Below are 18,136 nucleotides of genomic sequence, written 5' to 3' on the forward strand. Positions count from 1 at the left end.
GGTTGTGGGTAGTTATTTTCTGTTTAGTGTTTTTGTTGTACCTTACAGAAATGTTCGTTTGTCAGTTTGTTGTTTTTGTTCAATATTCACTTTATTAAAATTATTATGAATACGTACCACGCTGCGCTTTGGTCCTCTTCTCCTTCTCCCGATGACAATCGTTACAGCTATGTGTGAAAAATAACTGCATTATAACAGTAACAGCATTAAAATGGAATTAAGGGGCTCTTCCAGCCTGCTTTGTGCCTCTCAAAATTATGGAACAAAATACTGGTCGTCTGTTAATGTCCTCTGAGGGAACTAATGTTCCTGTTATCACGTAGAATAATAAAGAAAAGAAAAAACTCAACGTTCATCAGAGAGGATGTTATAATTCACTGGGGAGAATAACAAATGGCTCTAATAATAAATTGGTTGAAAATGTTACTTCCCATGCATTCCAATGCAAGTAAATAATGTCTCTACCTTTGCAAACAGACGTACCCAATGACAATTAATCAATTACAACTGTTTATCATATACATCCATTCCAATGTTTGCGTGTCGGTTTTCATTACGCCTTGTTTCGTTTTCCTCTCTCGATTTCCTACAATGACAAGACACGGAAAGTAGGATACTCACTAAAATTGGATCAAATCTGCCTTAATGAACACAAATCAAAATCGCATCAACTAAGTCATCCTCATCAACGGGTAATGTTTTTGAAGGCAACATATTGCCAAAGCACTTGTTTAACACGCTTCTCCTAGTGTGATTATAACAGATGGGGAAAGCAGCCTGTGGTGTCTTTACGAGGGGATATTCTGATTTACCTTTTAATTACATGCTATTTCTGACCATTCAAGAGGATTGATTTTCGACAGACTTGTGATGGAAATATGTAGGCCTAGGTCTGCTGTGGTGTTCTCATGAGCTATTCACGGTTTTGTATACACTGAGTATACAAAACACTAAGAAGCTCTTTCCATGACATAGACACACTAGGTAAATCCAGTTGAAAGCTATGATCCCGTATTAATGTCACTTGCTAAATCCACTTCAATCAGTGCAGATGAAGGGGAGGAGACAGGTTAAAGAAGGATTTTTAAGCCTTGAGACAATTGAGATATGGATTGTGTATGTGTGCCATTCAGAGGGTGAACGGGCAAGACAAAATATTTAAGTGCCTTTGAACTGGGTATCATGGTAGGTGCCTTGCACCGGTTTGTGTCAAGAACTGCAAACCTGCTGGGTTTTTCACGCTCAACAATTTCACGTGTGTGTCAAGAATGGTCCACCACCCAAAGGACACCCAGACAACTTGACACAACTGTGGGAAGCATTGGAGTCAACATGGGCCAGCATCCCTGTGGAACTTTTTTGTCAACTTGTAGAGTCCATGCCCCAACAAATTTAGGCTGTTCTGAGGGCAAAATGAGTAGAGTGTTCCTAATGTTTGGTATACTCAGTGTATATCGATAAGTATTCTCCTTCAAAGTAATGTTCATAATTGCCTTGATTACGACTCCCCACCCTCTATGTCAAGGATTCCATATTAAAAGAAATCTTCCAATCTAACTCAATCTAATATTGGATTGGGTTGAATTCACTCACTCGTATGTGTATCCTTCTTGAATAGGTGGAATGGCATTCATTTGAATAGTTTGCTGCAGGCTAGTTACTTATGGCTTCAATTGTGTTCATGTTGCTTTACAGAGACTGTGCTCATATTTTGCTTTCCAGTCATTATTGGTGTTCAGCCCATTAATTTTATAGTCACAATTTTCATTCCAAATGTGCAATCCTGACTGACATGTTTTTAATGGTTTGGAAATGGAAAATAAACACACTCGAAAGAGCAACTTCCGCGCTAGTTTTCTAAATGATTGGTGATGATATTTGATTATCATCATGTTTTATTGGCTTGCCAGCTTGTCTGTGCGTGTGCATGTGTGTGCGTGCATGCGTGTGTGTGTTCCTGCGTGTATTGCGTATTGTGTGCTATTCATCCATGTGTCATATCTACTGTACACATACTTGTGTATTCTGTCAGGTCTTTCATGTTGACACGTCCTGTATGGTAAGCTTAGGGCAATGCTACAATGTGTAGCCTGAATGTCAAATATTTATGTTCTTGCTTGCTCATTGTCTACCTGCTATAATTTGAACAGATGTCTGCCAGCTAGAACGAGAAGTCCCAACACACCACAGTAGGATGTGGATCAACGGGCTACCATTGAAATTTTAGGCTAAGATTCTAGTACTTAAATTCCTGGTGTCAGGTATTTAAACACATTAAGGACGTATAGAGCTAACTGAATGTGGTCCAAAAGTGATTAAACATACAAGACTCCAACTTTCTCTCAAAAGTATATATTTTTTAATGAATATTGCATGCCATATGTATTTAAGTATAGTTAACTATTTTCGACATGTCCATGATTTTTCTCACTCAACCTTTTTTTTAAATTGTAAATTGATAAACCGATGCCTCATTTAAATCAGATTTGCGCTAGCCAACACCGGCATAGCTGGAGTTTTGACGGTGTCGGAGGTGGAACCACGTTAGAACTGTCAAACCCACAAGCAACTCCCAGTATTCTAGCTATTGTGGACATTGCCATTGGCTGCATGGAGCTACAGTACGTTAGTATGAATGCAAAGGAGCTGTTTTTACAAGTTTGACACCTGGAATGTGAGATTTAATATAGTCTACATAGTGATTAGGCTGGTATAAATCGTCATTATTTAGTTTAATGATTTTAAATTTTTGCGTCATTTATTTCTATATTGCCTTCACTTTCTCGTTTTGAACTTCTAACACGAGTGGGACAGGTGTGGCTTCATGACAATCATCACAAGGGTAGCTACTCACTGATTTGACAGCTCCAACACATTTCCACCTCCGACCCCGCCAAAACACCAGGAATGCATGCGGGTATCGGCTATCACCGGTTAATACTTGATCTGATTGAATCTAGGCCGAACACTCTCCAAGATCCCACAAAATCACGTCTTGTGGATTGTAAGTGTGTGTCACGGCGGTAGCCAACTCCCCACCATCTAAGGGTCAAAGAGTCAACCTGTCCATCTTAGAGTGACATGTCTTAGATTTAATCTCCTCTCCAGAGGGTAGGCAGACCACTGGAAGTTAATGGTTAACAGCTTCATGTGACCCTGACCATTGCTCCTTCTGATAGCGACTGTACCTCCCTCCACCCACCCACCCTCATCGTCCACATCCACACCCCTCTGGGAGACAAGGGGCAATGGCTGGAATTATTACGTCATATAACCCCCCCCCAGCCATCGTCCTCGGCAACTGCCACGACGTGTTACCACGGCAGCCTCGAAACATGGAGGACAGGTCCTGCCTGCTACAGCACAAAAAGAGATAGGGAGGCAGGGAGGGAGGGAGAGACTTTCCCCCAGGGTGTCCACAACTCTGTTTACGCAGGAATACTTGACATTTGTATGTCTGCCCAATCAAATAGTCTTTGCTTGTGGTCCAGTGCAGTGCTCCCCACCTGAGGCTTGCACTTTTCTTGCCCTTACTTTTGCGAGACTGCGACGTTTGTCCACCCCACGAAGAGGACGAATAAATAAACATGACCCTATAGCCATTGTAAAACTGTGTTTTCATTGTTCTGTTTATATCACTGTCCGATATGGTGCCACACTTAATCTTCTCCTCCTGTGTGTTGGCCTTAAGCAACTGCAGATGTCGGCTCAATCGGAAATTACTTTTAATTATCGCACTCCACGTATTGAATTCCGGCCTATGAGGTAGCGCAGAAAACATATCATGCCATACCATTTCCTTTAGGTATACCGTAGGCCTACTGTATATTGGGAGATACATTTGAGGAGTTTTTAGTTCATGCTCCTCGTTTAGTCTCTTCAAGTACTACAGTATATGCAGTAATACTGCTTTCTCACGCTATAGAGTACAAAAGCAAATAAGAAAGCAAACACATTAGCTTTTCATGAACATGAATGTGACTGTGCAAATAGCCAAAACAGAGGCTTAAATATTTTATGACAACAAACAAGCGGGCCAATCCCCCCGCCCCAAAAAAAGGCCAAGCACCATAGTAATGAAGGGCACGGCACTTCAAACAGACGGAAGTTAGCACAGCTTTAGAAATGTAGTTTCATTTGCATTCCTCAGCTCTCTGTAGTACAAATTAACAGTGTCTCTCATACAAATGTCTTTCAATCTTGTATACACAGCATAGGAGGGGAGAAAATAAAGATATGAATGAGGGGAGAAGAAGCGAGGCAGAGAACTTCAAATGGAAAAAACAACAGAGCAAATATCAAGTGTCTGCATGGATAAGTGTAAAAAAAAATGGGGGGGGGGGGGGGGTTTAATCACCCAGAGTTATATCACAAGGGTATTCATCTTCCCCTGTGCTAGGACGATTCCCATGACATGGAAATTATGAAAGCAGTTGAGATATTTCCTCTCTGTGGAATTGAGGACTATGATATTAGGTGTCCATTGCTATTTCTGTTACTGTGGTTAAGCGGTACCATATCTACTACGAATACTACAATAACAATTAGGCCATTTTCCATATTGTGTAGCTAAAATATTACTACTACAATAGGGCCGTTTTTCATATTGTGTAGCTAAAATATTACTACCACAATAGGGCCATTTTGCATATTGTGTAGCTACAATATTACTACTACAATAGGGCCATTTTGCATATTGTGTAGCTACTATATTACTACTACAATAGGGCCATTTTGCATATTGTGCAGCTAAAATATTACTACCACAAATAGGGCCATTTTGCATACTGTGTAGCTAAAATATTACTAGTATAATAGGGCCATTTTGCATATTGTGTAGCTAAAATATTACTACCACAAATAGGGCCATTCTGCATATTGTGTAGCTCAAAACACACACCCAGCCACTCGCTACTTGCACGTTCTCCCTTTATTCAAAGCGATAAGAAAGTGTTGGAAGTGTAATGCACATTAGACGCAATCTTCTTGGAAGATGAATTTGATTTCGGTCATTTGTTGCAATGATGGAGTGAACAACATTGACATCGCCCATTCATCTTCTTAGTTAATTAGACGACAGTTAGACAATACGGTCCACAAAATGTCATGCATAAAAGGGAGCGACAACACATCTTGAAAATAAATAACAATGATAATAACTGAACATAACATATTAGACATATTTCTATGATAATATTGACTGGTCAAACATGGGCAGAGCAAAGATGTGTAGGCCTGGCATATTTTCACATTTTCACAGAATTTAAATTAAAGGTGAAAGAACATTTGTGTGTCAAAGATCGATAGTACCAATAGACACATCGTTGCCATTTATAAGCTCCCTGTGAGGTTATACGCTATCCGTGCAACAATCTGTCACCTCCTCCTTGTGTTTTCAATGCCTTTTGTGGCCTTATCAATAAACCATCCAATGTCACATGCTGGGCCGTGTTATTAACGTCTGCCTCTATTGTAATCTCTCAGCGACATCATTGATAGCTGTCCGCCATAATTCTTTACAATCCCTCCACGGATGCATCTCACCCAGAGAGAGAAAGAGAGAGAGAGAAAGAGAGAACTACTCCCCTCCCCACTCTAAATCTTTCCTCCGCACCTGAGATAAGAGCAGAATTTAGTTACTGAGCGGGTGGTTTAAGATATACGCTTTCGTAAAGGGACACTCAAAAAGACATACAATGAGAAGAGATTGAATGGTGGTTCATTACTTGTGGGTCCCGTATTCTCTCTTTGTGTGTCTACAGCAGTGTTTCCATTAACGTCGCAGGTCAGAGGGTCTCTATGGTGGAGAGTTCAACAGGTTTTTATATGGTGCAACATGTCTGTTACAAAGTGCTTCATCATACGATTCATAGCGTAACATAACAGAAATAATGATGAAGGTAAATAGTCTTCAGTTAGTTTTTGGACTCTATTAATTGACTTTGCTAATGAAATACCATGATTGATGACTACATGAGTATTCGTGTAGTCATCAAACAAGAGTATTCACAATATGCACATTGAATTTCAGAAGATATTTTAGGTTTGATACACAATAGCAATCCATCTCTTATTCTTGGCTTTGGCTGGGAACCTATGTGGAATACATGAGGTGTCGTCCCTATAAAGCAGAATGCTACCATCATTTTCCTGACAGAACAGGCAAGGACGATCATGAGCACTCACGCTGTGTATTATCCACCTACAACAGCTGCACCTCCACTATGCACAACATAATGACAAAAATGAAAGGGGTATTCTCAGTGCAAGGAGCAGAGAGCAGGTTTTATTTGTTTTGAGAGGGAATGGGCCTGGTCTTCCTCATTGCAATGGACATGGACAAGAGAGAAGGGCTTTGCTTTGTACAGCTCCATCCCCAATCACACCGAGCGTTAGATAATAGCGACCATAATGTGTTGCCGCTAATGGAAACAAGAGGAGTTTAAGAGTACAGAAAAAGACAGACAGAAGCACCAAAGACTGAAGGGAAAGAAAAAATAATGATGTGCTTGATTCACACTTGTCCAAAAAAAAGCCCCGGCTCGTGTGAGAATTTAATTCTGTGGTGAAAATAAGGATGAGATGGGGGAGAGCAGGGAGAGCCGGTACGTGAGAAACAGCACAGCATGGTGGGAAATGGGATCCGCCATTTTAAGCCTCTGTTAACATAGAGGTAGTGTTGGGAAGTGTAATCACATGAATGTCCCCTGTGTTAACGGGAGATGTTGATGTTGTACTGAGTCCTTCTAATGATGTCACAATGTGTGTGTGGGTGTTTGTAAATTAGGTACAGATGTGTTGCTGAGAGCTTCGTAATGTACATACATTCACGGAAAACCAGCTCTAACACACAGTTATATTAACTGTATTCCACATTTTATGTAGCCTCATTTTGACCAGCTAATAGCCTAACCGATCATGCAACTAGTAGTGTTGCGTGGGTAAAATCACTGAGGAAGTCAGGCAGGGGGAAAAAAATCCATATTATAACCTATGTGTTGTGCTAATTGCGTTGTTTGCTCTACAACCTGTTAGTTCATATTCCTTGACACCGTGATATATAGGCCTAAGGCCGAGACAATAAGAACACACAGTGGCAGAATAAATTCATCACCTTTGCTTCATCACAAAACCGGAGAGCAACATCTGTCCGGGGAAGGCCACAAAACATATTGCATGTAACAAAGAGTTACATGACCTACAGCATGGTCAATCAAGTTAATGTTTCTGACATTTCCGGACGACTAAACTATTGATTTATAACCAGGGATATTTACCGTAAATCGCAAAGAAAACAGGCGCTGCCTCCACTAATCCAGCATCATTTCAACTTCAGAATCATCTAATCACCTATGCTTAGTCTAATACAGTAACTAATACAGTCTAATACTGTGTGTGTGTGTGTGCGTGCGTGTGCGTGCGTGCTTGCTTGCAAGTAGAAAAAACATGTTGACTCACCCCACTTGTAGAGAAATGGCAGTGCCATCCTGCTCTCTTTCATGGGGCCTAAACAGTCTGACTTTCATACAGTACACACTTTTAGTATTTGCTGTCCTAGGCTACCTGGCAAAATTGCTTGCTCGTTAACCTAACTTCCTTTCATGGGCAACGATGTGCCAGGCCTACTACATCCAGCTACAGTTTAAGTCGGAAGATTACATACACTTAGGTTGGAGTCATTAACACACATTTTTCAACCACTCCACAAATGTCTTGTTAACAAACTAGAGTTTTGGCAAGTCAGTTAGGACATCTACCTTGTGCATGACACAAATAATTTTTCCAACAATTGTTTATAGACTAATAATTTAACTTATAATTCATTATATCACAATTCCAGTGGGTCAGAAGTTTACATACACGAAGTTGACTGTGCCTTTAAACAGCTTGGAAAATTCATGGCTATAGAAGCTTCTGATAGGCTAATTGACATAATTTGAGTCAATTGGAGGTGTACCTGTGGATGTATTTCAAGGCCTACCTTCAAACTCAGTGCCTCTTTGCTTGACATCATGGGAAAATCAAAAGAAATCAGTCAAGACCTCCTTGGGAGCAATTTTCTAATGCCTGAAGGTACCACATTCATCTGTACAAACAATAGTACGCAAGTATATACACCATGGGACCACACAGCCATCATACCGCTCAGGAAGGAGACTCATTCTGTCTTCTAGAAATGAACCTACTTTGGTGCGAAAAGTGCAAATCAATCCCAGAACAACATCAAAGGACCCTGTGAAGATGCTGGAGGAAACAGGTACAAAAGTATCAATATCCACAGTAAAACAAGTCCTATATCGACATAACCTGACAGGCCGCTAGGAATATGATGAAAGATATTAAAGCTGAAATAAATAATTCTCTCTATTATTCTGACTTAAAATAAAGTGATGATCCTAACTGACCTAAAACAGGGAATTTTTACTTGGATTAAATGTCAGGAGTTGTGAAAAACTGAGTTTAAATGTATTTGGCTAAGGTGTATGTAAACTTCCGACTTCAACTGTACATGTTGAACTTCCATCCTCTCAGGCCAGGGGCACAATGTATACATTTATGGTTGGATCAGAATCGCTGAAATAATCATTGGCCAGTCCGGAGAATTAAGTAAAACCACAAGTCCAAATTCTTATTTCCATCCATGGCTGTTTTAAGAATGTGCCGATTTTAGCTAGCTAGCTAAGTCCTCTCACAGTCAACTGTGTTTATTTTGAGCAAACTTAACATGTGTAAATATTTGTATGAACATAACAAAATTCAACAACTGAGACATAAATCTGGTGTGGCCACCAGCTGCATTAAGTACTGCTGTACATCTCCTCCTCATTGACTGCAGTGCATCTCCTCCTCATGGACTGCACCAGATTTGCCAGTTCCTGCTGTGAGATGTTACCCCACTCTTCCACCAAGGCACCTGCAAGTTCCCGGACATTTCTGGGGGGAATGGTCCTAGCCCTCACCCTCCGATCCAACAGATCCCAGACGTGCTCAATGGGATTGAGATCTGGGCTCTGCGCTTGCCATGGCAGAACACTGACATTCCTGTCTTCCAGGAAATCACACACAGAACAAACAGTATGGCTGGTGGCATTGTCAAGCTGGAGGGTCATGTCAGGATGAGCCTGCAGGAAGGGTACCACATGAGCGAGGAGAATGTCTTCCCTGTAATGCACAGCGTTGAGATTGCCTGCAATGACAACCAGCTCAGTTCGATGATGCTGTCACACACCGCCCCAGACCATGACGGACCCTCCACCTCCAAATTGATCCCGCTCCAGAGTACAGGCCTCAGTTTAACGCTCATTCCTTCAACGATAAACGTGAATCAAACCATCACCCCTGGTCAGACAAAACCACGACTCGTCAGTGAAGAGCACTTTTTGCCAGTCCTGCATGGTCCAGCGATGGTAGGTTTGTGCCCATAGGCGACGTTGTTGCTGGTGATGTCTGGTGAGTACCTGCCACACAACATGCCTACAAGCCCCCAGTCCAGCCTCTCTCAGCCTATTGCGGACAGTCTGAGCACTGATGGAGGGATTGTGCGTTCTTGGTGTAACTCGGGTAGATGTTGTTGCCATCCTGTACCTGTCCTGCAGGTGTGATGTTCGGATGTACCAATCCTGCGAAGGTGTTGTTACACATGGTCTGCCACTGCGAGGATGATCAGCTGTCCGTCCTGTCTCCCTGTTGTGCTGTCTTTGACATCTCACAGTACGGACATTGCAATTTATTGCCCTGGCCACCTCTGCAGTCCTCATGCCTCCTTGTAGCATGCCTTCACAAGGATGAGCAGGGACCCTTGGCATCTTTCTTTTGGTGTTTTTCAGAGTCAGTTGAAAGGCCTCTTTAGTGTCCTATGTTTTCAGAACTGTGACCTTACTTGCCTACCGTATGTAAACTGTTAGTGTTTTAACGACCCTTCCACAGGTGCATGTTTTATTAATTGTTTATGATTCATTGAACAAGCATGGGAAACAGTGTTTAAACCCATTACAATGAAGATCTGTGAAGTGATTTGGATTTTTACGAATTATCTTTGAAAGACAGGGTCCTGAAAAAGGGACGTTTCTTTATTTTTTTTATCAAGGGATAAAGACAGCATCAGATATTTTGTCTACACATACAGTACTAATACAGTTTGATCTCTCGGATACCTTCTCCGGTGAGATATATTCAGCCTCTTGTGAATTGAAGGATATTTTTTTTAACACAGAGAGACGGAAGATTAATTATTTTGTATGTTTTTTCTTTTTTTACTCGGTCAAATGTTTGGGGGAAACCTTGCTTCCCTTGGCAACCATGAATACACGCCACTGCATGCAACGGTATGGACTAAATGTTCAAATCCAGCAGGATTTTCTTTCTGTGACAATACAGATCAAATTACGATCCTATATATGATATTTCTGACTGTTTATACAACAACATGCCAAATGAATGTTAGCTTTTTGAGAAAGTGGCACAATGTCTAGGTCGGTAGTTTATTTGTGAATAATGGCTTTATGCCACTGAGTGGAATTCAGTCTTGTAACTATGAATAGGATATGGTTGCAAAGGAAAATGTGGAAATTCACTTACCTCATACCTCTGTCTACGAACATGTGCTTATCCAACAATACACAAAATCTTATTTAGGATTCATTTGGATCCCCATAGTATACCTAAGTGGGTAACTGCTCGGAATTCTAAGGTCAAGACAAAGATGTGCATGTCTCAATAGATTCACTTATCTGTTTTTCAGTATATAAAAATGTACTCAAAAAGTCATATTTTTATAATTCAACCCCAAATCCGTTCTCCCTCCAGAAATCCCCGCTTGAGCTTCTTCTGACAAAGCTCTCAATCGGGAATTGGCTGCTCGTCTTACAAATCTCCACCTTTGCAGTTCCTGAACCTCCAACAACAAGTGGAACCGTTAACTTGTTTCACATTGCTGCAAGGGCTTGACACAAACCGCTGCCCACAATGCACAGCACAACTCGACAATCCACGAGGGAAAGTACCAGACATCTTCAAAAAGAGCCCTGGTTGGTCATATAAAAAGTCTCTTCCGGTTAGACTTTTATATCCTCTTGCATATTGTTGGGGCACTGTGACATAAAAGAACAAGAGACCTGTTTAATTCTGGGCGAAGAAAAGAGACTATAGACTTCACTCCCTTTCTCCCACTCACATAATGTATCTCTATCCATATTGTTCATTCTATTTCCATGGCTGTTTGCTAGGTATGTGGGACTCCACCTTGGGCCATATGCAAGGTGAGCCAGTTCTACAAACAAAGTGCGAGTGCCTCTTTCACAAACAATATTTTTTTTATTTTACCTTTATTTAACTAGGCAAGTCAATTAATAACAAATTCTTATTTATCTTGACGGCCTACCAAAGAGCAAAAAGGCCTCCTGCAGGGATGGGGTCTGGATTAAAAAATTTAAATGAATGATATAAAAATATAGGATAAAACACACATCAGGACAAGAGAGACAACACAACATTACATAAAGAGAGACCTAAGACAACAACATAGCATGGCGGCAACACATGACGACACAGCATGGTAGCAAAACAACATGACAACAGCATGGTAGCAACACAAAATGGCAGCAGCACAACATGGTAGCAGCACAAAACAGGGTACAAATATTATTTAGGCACAGACAACAGCACAAAGTGCAAGAAGGTAGAGACAACAATACATCATGCAAAGCAGCCACAACTGTCAGCAAAAGTGTCCATTTGAATGAAGAGATTGAGATAAAACTGTCCAGTTTTAGTGTTTGTTGCAGCTCGTTCTAGTCGCAAGCTGCAGCGATCTGAAAAGCCGAGCGACCCAAGGATATGTGTGCTTTGGGGACCCATAACAGAATGTGACTGGCAGAATGGTTGTTGTATGTGGAGGATGAGGATGAGGGCTGCAGTAGATATCTCAGATAGAGTGAGGCCTATGAGGGTATTATAAATAAGCATCAACCAGTGGGTCTTGCAATGGGTATGCAGAGATGACCAGTTTACAGAGGAGTATAGAGTGCAGTGATGTCTCCTTTTAAGGAGCATTGGTGGCAAATCTGATGGCCGATTGGTAAAGAACATCTAGTCGCTCGAGAGCACCCTTACCTGCCGATCTATAAATGATGTCCCCGTAATCTAGCATGGGTAGGATGGTCATCTGAATCAGGGTTAGTTTGGCAGCTGGGGTGAAAGAGGAGCGACTACGATAGAGGAAATCAAGCCTAGATTTAACTTTAGCCTGCAGCTTTGATATGTGCTGAGAGAAGGACAGTGTGCTGTCTAGCCATACTCCCAAGTACTTGTATGAGGGGACTAACTCAAGCTCTAAAACATCAGAGGTAGTAATCACACCTGTGGGGAGAGGGGCATTCATTAATGCTCTGAGCATGTGGACAGTTTCCTCAGCAAGACATACACAGGGGTTGTCCAGGGCCCTGAAAGGCTAGAAAGCTGCTCTCTGCTGGGTTTGAAACATCAGACAGACCTGGCAGCTCAACCGTGAGATAGGTGCCATTCAGACAGCCTTCACCCACCGCTGTGCATTCGTCTGCCAAAGGGCATGTCCTGCCTGCTAGAACAGAAACCACCCATTGACAAGCAGTGCAATGCACACCTTGCAGAGCTGAATATCTTACACAATCATTGTAATGTAGCCCGCTAATAAACTCAAGTGAAATCACCTGCTAAAATAATGTGCTTTTTTTTTCTTTACATGCAAACTGAACAGTTTGTCAAAAAAAGAGATTGACAGTATCGTGTGGATGTCATTGTCAAATAATCAAAGATCATTGAGTGAGCCTATCAAGGTGAGAATAGGCTGTCAAGCTGTGCAATGCATTGCTTGCATGCAAATGACGCGGTGTCATTGTAATGATACATTTGCACGGTCTCAAGGCCCAGCAGTAACTAACATACTGTATCTCTTTAGGGAAGATGCTTTCCTTTGTGATAGGATTTAGATATCCTGTGAATGCACTCAAAAGGCATTGCAGTTCCATACTCTTTCATCGTTTCCCACATACGTACCATATTTAATCTCACCCAGTATGAAGAAAAATACGTTCTCTACGGTAAATGTTCAGTCTTGCCTGTTCTCCAGCTCTGGATCTAATCGACTTATCATAACCCATGTAACATGCTAAATGAATCTTCCCTGATTCAATATGCACATGTCCATTCCTATTTACAGTGTTTTACCTCCTGTGTTTCAAGTTTGGATTCTGTGTGGCAAATTAATCTGAAGGCCACTGAGTTCTATTTTCAGTTCCACTGTTTATGCCAAAGGCAACATTATGCAACATTATATAAAAAAGTATATTCTCAAGATGGATTTAGCGTAAAAAAAGAGAACCCCCCCCCCCCCCACTCCTATATAGATTTAAATGCATTGATGTAATAAACTCAATAGGTTATTAAAAATGCCATATTCAACCATTGAAAAATACTTTGGACATGGCTAGTGCATTTCATGAGACCACACAGGTAATTATTGCCATTGAGTGTACAAAAATAAGTGATCTAAAGGCTCTGTGGTTGGGAATGGTCTTGGAATTGGGGGGTGTCATTTTTGGACCACTAGTTCCCCATTCTCCATAGCGTTGTGAGCACCAGCCCTTCTGCACCCCGGTAGTAGTAATCATTTTTACAGCCCTTACTTAATTAAAATGTTAGATCCACTGTAGCAATATGCGGCCGAGTTCTCACCAAATTAAAAAGAAATTAGGATGGAAGATGTGTAGCTTATGGCTTAATCAAGCCTTAACATTGGTTCCAATAAAGCATAACCACAGTCGAATATTGTTAAAATATTTCTTGATCCATGAGTCATGTCAAAAAACTATTTGATATACAAGTGCATGGCCAGCTGTTTTGGACTTGTTAATGCTAGCCCTCCTGAGCATTGGCATCTGTTGAAACCAGATATGTGAATAACACAAAAACATGTAGATGGAAACTGTGGATAGATTGAAAATAGTAATAAAACAATTAAGTTTGAACTCAACGGCAAACGGTTGTTGTTAATATACACATGAACATGCTGGTCTTGAGGCAAAGGTAGTGCAGCGGTCTAATCATGTGACCCTATGAGCTATCAACAGCTCCTGTAGGCAGAGATCAATCAAACCCACATTTCTGGTGGGTGCGGTATATTTAATTTCCCTGTTGCCAAATAGAATTGCACAATGGTCTTGTGTTCTAGAGGCTCCTCTCCAATCACAATAAGACATATAGGTTGATTTCAGTGCAGTGGTTGTTTAAACAAAGATACTGCGTCAAAAAATGTTCTATAGGTTTGACGGAATCCAGAGTTCCAGAATCAAATTTTCACCTCTTCCAAACAACCATCCCCGGTCTGCCATGACACTCACATTGAAGTGAGACAGAAAATGAATTAATCAGCCTCCCGGGCCATGCTGATGCCATCTATGCAGCTGGGAGCACATTTTTGCTCGATATATCCTCAGCAACTTCTGCCATAGCAAAACCTTAGCCCTGTATTTTAACACAGATAACACCTTTAACACATGCACATAATGACACACACAGTGTCTGTGCTTCCTATTTTCCTTCGCCGCCACCTCTGTCTTCCATCCAACTCAAGTGTGACCCTTCGTAGGAATGCACTGCAACTCAATTAAACTGTAACAGTGATCTGTGAGAGTACTCTGGTTTCTGCTGTTGCATTATTTACAATACTAAATGTTAAAACTGATGAAAGTGGAAATCAGATTGGAGAAAGAGAGGAAAAGTCTGTGTTACACCTCATGGCGATGAAGTGTTTGGGAATATGACATTAGATTTTTCCCCCACATCTCGTCCGGCAGCGGTTCCTTTTCCGACGTGATCACATTTATTTCCAAACAGTCCCAATCTCCCCCTGCTACATCCTCACAGGGTGCTTATTGAAAACGTGACGGGAAAGGAGAATGGGGGGGGGGACTCAAGAGAACTCAGAACCCAGTTTGGAATTCGGTTGGGGCATACACATACAACACAGGGTTGGCATTTGAAACTGAGCATTTATCATTTAAGCATGTTTACTTGACGCGTTTGACATCTCAGAGACATTTTCTGTTTTGTGTACCCTTTGGAGGATAGTGTCCCTCGGAGGCGTCAAAGGAGCGGTAAAACAGGTCAAAGACCAAGTCAATCAAACTCTATTTTCAAAAGAAGCAGGTGGTATACCGTGCCTTCAAAGTATCCACACCCCTTGACTTTTTCCACATTGGGATTAAAGTGGGATTAAATTGGATTTAATTGTCTTTTTTTTGGTCAGAGATCTATACAAAATACTCTGTAATGTCAATGTTTTTAATTCATGGAAAATAACACTAATATATAACAATACAAGCTCTGTCAAGTTGGTTGTTGATCATTTCTAAACAGCCAATTTCAAGTCTTGCCATATAGATTTTCAAGCCGACTTAAGTCAAAACTGTAACTAGGCATTCACTCAGGAACATTCAATGTCATCTTGGTAAACAAGTCCAGTGCATATTTTGCATTGCGTTTTAGGTTGTTGTCCTGCTGAAAGGTTCATTTGTCTCTCAGTGTCTGTTGGAAAGCAGACTGAACCACGTTTTCCTCTAGGACTTTGCCTGTGCTAAGCTTTATTCCTTTTCTTTTTATCCTAAAATGTCATAGTCATTGTCTATGACACCCATAACATGATGCAACCACCACCTTGCTTGAAAACATGAAGAGTGCTAGTCGGCTGTGTTGGATTTGCCCCAAAAATAAAGCTTTGTTTTCAGGACAAAAAGTTAATTTCTTTGCCACATTTTTTGCAGTGTTAGTTTAGTGCCTTATTGAAAACAGGATGCATGTTTTGGAATATTTTTTATTCTGTACCGGTTTCCTTCTTTTCACTCTGTCATTTAAGTTAGTATTGTGGAGTAATGTTGCAATGTTGTTGATCCATCCTCAGTTTTCTCCTATCACAACCATTTAACTCAATAGAATCACCATTGGCCTCATTATGAAATCCCTGGCCTCATGGTGAAATTCCTTCCTCACCGTCAACTGATTTAGGAAGAATACCTGTATCTTTGCAGTGACTGGGTGTATTGACACACCATCCAAAGTCTAATTAATAACTTCATCATGCTCAAAGGGATATTAAATGTCTGCTTTCCCCTCCACCATCTACCAGTAGGTGACATTGTTTCAAGGAATTGTAATACCTCCCTGATCTTTGTCATTAATCCATGCTTGAAATTCACTGCTCAACTGAAGGATCTTACAGATAATCATGTCTGGGGTACAGAAATGTGGAAGTCATTCAAAAATCATTAAAACTTTTCCTTATTCATTCATTTGTAAAAAAAATGTCTAAAAACCTAACTCCACTTCAATCAAATGTATTTATAAAGCCCTTTTTCCATCAGCAAATGTCACAAAGTGCTGTACAGAAACCCAGTCTAAAACCTCAAACAGCAAGCAATGCAGATGTAGAAGCACTTTGACAATATGGGGTTTTGTGTGTAGATCAATGACACAAAATCTAAATGTAATCCATTTTAAATTCAAGCTGTAACAAAACAAAATGTGGAATAAGTTAAGGTGTTTGAATATTTTCTGAAGGCACTGTATTTTATTTACTCAATTTCTGACTAGTTGGTCAAACTAATAGCATAACTATAACTATTTCCTCTAGAATACATACAGTAAAATAATTTTTGCTGAAAACAAGATTCCTTGACCCATCAAAAAATAACACGTGTGGGAATATTTACAGTAAATATGAATACAATAAAAAATGTGAAGTTAAATATTATTTTCTTACCTGGCAGGGTCTCTGATAGTAGATGTCCATAGAGTGTGACTAAAGAGTAGTTAAAAATCCCCAGTGGAATACACAGGTCACTTATTTCAAGATTCCGATGTCTGTAATAATAAAAAAAAGAGAAGAAATTTAAGCAGACATAGGGTAGGAGCTTTATCGGAAGTAGCACAAGTCTAAGCAGTAACAAGCCCATCGAACCAAGATAAACATCCTTGAAGACTGTCAGCCTAAGGAAGACAGAGGAAGGCCACTAAGTTGAAGAAGGAAAAGACCTCTGACATGCACAGTATCTTCCTTCAACGCTTGGGCGGATTGATCGTTTTTCTGCCCAAACGGCTGCCAAGGGACGCTTCATTAAATCCTAATTTCTCTCGGCACTGTAACCCGACCGACTGGCCAAGGAATTTTATGAGAGAATATCCTGATTTAACTCCTAACTGTCATGTTTTGGCTACAAACGTGAGTATCAAAGCAGGGGAAGGGATGGAATTAATCTGTTGACCACAATTTATGGCATTACAAAATTATTGGCACCCCGGTTGCATAGCCTGCCAACAAATACTTCTTGTAGCCATCAATGAGCTTGCTGCACCTTCTAGTAGCAATTTGGCCCACTCTTGAGCAGCAAATTGCCTCTAATTCTTGTTTGAGAGGTTCCCTACGCCAACTGCTGTTATCAGATCCCACCGTAGGTTATGGATGTGATTCAGATCTGGGCTCTTTGCTGATCACTCCAGAACAGTCTCACGTTTTTTCTTGAATCATTCCAGTTTTCTTTTGATATGTTTTTGTGTTGTTGTCCTGCTGGAAGACCCTCAACCTTCAACAGAGAGACAGTTTGTGGACACAGGATTGAACATTGTACTCCAAAACACTTTCATAATCTGCCGATTTCATGATGCACACATTCAAGTCTCCCAGTACCAGAGACAGCAAAGCAACCCCACAGCATTATTGAACCTCCCCATGTTTGACTGTTGAGAGGGTGTTCTTTGTTTTGTCTTTGGTAAACATGCTGAAGGAGACACAAGAAGGCCTGATTGAATTTCTCAAAAAAATGTATACAAGCCTAAATCATGGGGGAAATGTTCTGTGGACCAATGAAAGAAAATTAGGCAATAAACGCTGTGTTTACTAATGACCAAATAAAGGGAAAGGGGATACCTAGTCAGTTGCACAACTGAATGCAGTCAACCGAAATATGTCTTCCGAATTTAATCCAACCCTTCTGAATAAGAGAGGTATGGGGGGCTGTCTAAATTGATGTCCATGTCATCGGTGCCCGGGGAGAAGTTGTTGTTGGAGTTTAACTGCCTTGCTCAAGGGCAAAACGGCATATTTTTC

The 18,136-nt window shown here is 40.8% G+C and overlaps 1 protein-coding gene across 1 annotated transcript in view; it reads right to left on the reverse strand.

The window, feature by feature from the left end:
* The window catches only part of LOC109905272 (leucine-rich repeat and immunoglobulin-like domain-containing nogo receptor-interacting protein 2), a 381,644-nt gene that overhangs the window by 235,547 nt on the left and 127,961 nt on the right, over nt 1–18,136 (reverse strand). The window contains exon 3 of the mRNA XM_031790222.1: nt 16,793–16,893. The gene's annotated coding sequence lies outside the window, so the exon portion shown is untranslated. The remainder of the gene's footprint in view (nt 1–16,792; nt 16,894–18,136) is intronic.

The sequence above is a fragment of the Oncorhynchus kisutch genome, linkage group LG15 (genome assembly GCF_002021735.2).
Source record: "Oncorhynchus kisutch isolate 150728-3 linkage group LG15, Okis_V2, whole genome shotgun sequence".
NCBI classification, from domain to species: domain Eukaryota; kingdom Metazoa; phylum Chordata; class Actinopteri; order Salmoniformes; family Salmonidae; genus Oncorhynchus; species Oncorhynchus kisutch.